Source organism: Priapulus caudatus, unplaced genomic scaffold, assembly GCF_000485595.1.
Source record: "Priapulus caudatus unplaced genomic scaffold, Priapulus_caudatus-5.0.1 Scaffold63, whole genome shotgun sequence".
Lineage (NCBI taxonomy): Eukaryota > Metazoa > Priapulida > Priapulimorpha > Priapulimorphida > Priapulidae > Priapulus > Priapulus caudatus.
Window position 1 is genome coordinate 3,121 of NW_014577124.1, and position 3,120 is coordinate 6,240.

Consider the following 3,120-nt stretch of genomic DNA (forward strand, 5'->3'; position numbering starts at 1 on the left):
GTAAGCACTGATATTTACGCACACCGATAACTCACCAGCAGGATCGTACCCACTCACACCATAGAGCGGCCGGAGCGGACGCAAGCTCCACGCGTGAGACAGCAATGGGTCGCGAGGGCAAATGTTGTACGGCCTCTCGGAGAAAATCGAGCAGCCGGCGATTCTCTGCCATAAGTGCGGCTGCACCGAGCAGTCTCACACAGCTGTAGAGAGCGTGGTACCGAACCTGTGAGACTCGCCGATCTATCGCGGATGCGCGAGGCCCTACTTTTCGCGCTGCCGAACAGTTCGGCAGCTGGCACGGGACACCTTGACAATAGGAAGGGTAACGACGGCAGAGACAGAGGGGTGACAGAGCAGAAGGCTCAAAGTGTCTATCGTCTAGGAACGTATCACAGCGCGATCGAATGAGAGTTGACGCAGGCCGTTTCCTCACTGAGGGCCGGGCCAGAGTGAGAAATGCTGTGACCCACCCCTAGAATTACGGAGGAAGCAGCGTTCTTTCACAGTGACCAAAATTCGATATAGCCGCTGAGTATACACTGGCTGGAACGAGAACTGCTCGGCAGTGCGAGCGGGAAGTGCCTGTCGAGCGGTACGTTCTGGATGGGCCGGTGGCGGAAGCCATTGAGGGTGTACAAGAACTCTCTGGTGCCGGTCGCACACGCTACAGTGTGCCAGTCCTTAGAACTTGCTATCACGTAGATGTCTCCGAGCGCCGAGGCCGACTACAGGGCGGCAGGCAACATAGCTGTGCACAGGCCATGCGCACTGAGTAAACGCCGACGACGCGGCCGGACGCGACACTGGTGGCTTTGCAGTATTCCAGGTAGTTATGGAGAACATATACACCACATCACGCTCGAGCTCAGAGGCACTGCCCGAACTCCACAACCAGGCCACGACCGTGCAAGCAAGGGGAGCGAGTAGGGCGCTGTGGAGGTACATATGAGGAATGTCTATACCCGAGTGACGCGGAGTCGCAGCCGCGCTAATGTCAAGTCTCTGCTCTTGGGCGAGCCCATGAGTATAAACGGGTAAGGGCAGGTCGCGTCTCGAACTGCCGACGGAGTACCGGAGCGCGCAATTGTTTGGCGAGATCTATGCCATGCGACACACAGCCGCATACGGAGAGCGGACAAGTGGGACAGTAAGACGGGTACTTGGGCGCTTGCTCTCGAGCTCACCGCGGTGCTTCCACGTTTGGCTGCGGAAGCTACAATCCCCCTCAGACGGTATAGGACACGCGAGATGCTGAGCCCCTCGATCGCGTACGGCGGCAGAAGAGTTTAAGCCCGACCCGCCACTATTGCACACGATTCATGCGGGACGCTTCTTCGGTAACTAGATTACGCCTCACATTTGACTGTGCACGCTCGAGGGGCGGCGGGTCTTTCGAGACATCGGCAACGAATGGGGAGAGCAGACCCAGCACTACGCAGAGGAATTGCGGCCGTTACTCCGGGCCGAGCTGCACTGGGCTACGCAGATGCTGGTACTTGGAGTAGGGACTCGGAGACCTGACTGCAGGTAGCGGCGAGACCCGATCCTCATGTTTCAGGTGCGGGACTCTGTTTCTGGCGCCTCTTTAGCGGTGGGGCAGTCTGGACAGTCCGCTTTTTGAGGCACTTCTTTTGCAGACGGGTGCCGCGAGGAGTCCATTTGCGTTTTAACATGCTGCTTGCGCGGTCGATGTTTAATCGTCAGGTCGTAGGTACCCAAAAAAGACGAGATGCCACCGGGCAATTCATGCCTCTGGTTCTTTGAAGTTGAGCAGCCACGTCAAGGAGGCTGGTCGGTGCGCACGTCGGAAGAGACGGCCACCCATAGGTCGTGGCAGAATTGCCGTAGAACTTACTACTGTCAGGAGTTCGGCGGTTCGTAGTACAGTCCCATCACGCGTTGGCAGCCAGGCTAAAAAACCCGCATATGTGACCACGCTATGAGCGAGAATCGGCCAGCGAAGGCTGTGAGTCACAGGTGAGCCACCCGTCGCTCAAAACGAGCGCCCCGATAACAGGCAGTCGCGCGCAGGTGGGCGACGCCGACTACCCGACTCTAGCACACATACGCGGCTCTTTCCGCCGGAAACGGTAGGGCCGGAAGTGGATCCAAACTTCTAACCCAGGGAAGATGCAGCGTGGGAGATTGAACGCCCGCTGCGCGCCTTTGGTCGAGTACAACCATCGACCATGCGTGGCACGTGACGCTGTGGACGATGTAACGTTCGCTCTCGCGCGGCCTCGACCCTGTTTGGCGCTTCAGTGCATGCTCGAGACACAGACAGCCGCTGAACTCCAACATAGCGGTGCGCTGGCGTCGGTGTCTCGTAAAACTCCACGCTTCCCGTGTTGGAGGGAGGTCACGAGTGGAGGTGAAGCAACGGCGGGTCGTGCTACAGCGGGAGGTACCTAAATCCTCCCTCTCAATTTGCTACGAGGCAGGGCTCATCGGGGCTAGCACATCTGTCAGCTCACGCAGCGAAGAATGAGAGAAAACGTGCAGCCGCACAGTACGTCTCGTGTCTGATAGGTAACGCGTCGGTCAGCATATGATTCGAGCCCAGCCAACTCTCTTGGCTCGGCGAGGAGAGAGCAGAGAGGGATGTGAGCATGAATATGCTCGAGTAGCACTGAGATATGGTGGAGTAATAGGCTGGAATGCCGTATGGAGCATGGACGGTGAATCGGACTTCGGTAAGACAGTCATGCAATGACGACCGAGTGGGTGGGAGCAAGGCAGCCGTCCTGCGACAGCATCTCGCAGCTGTATCTCCGTCCTGCGTATTCAAGCTCACTGTCGCACGGTCTACCGATCTTGGCTGAGCGAAGAGGCTTGACTCTAGACACGCGTGACCGCGGCGAGAGAGATGAGGACTGACGTCTTGTCTCTGCATCGAGTAAAGATCCCGAGTGCACCTGGGCTTGCGGCTCCGTGCTGTTAGACGTGGTTAAAGTCCGGCTACGCTCGATTGACAAACGCGGCGCAAGCTGTGAGAAGAGGAAAAGGACTCGGCTCTGATTGTCAGGGGAGCTCCAGCACCGGCCGGAGACGTCTTCATCAAATCGGCGTGCAAAAGGGCCGCGAAGAAGACGATGCATCTTGATGGAGGCGGAGTCA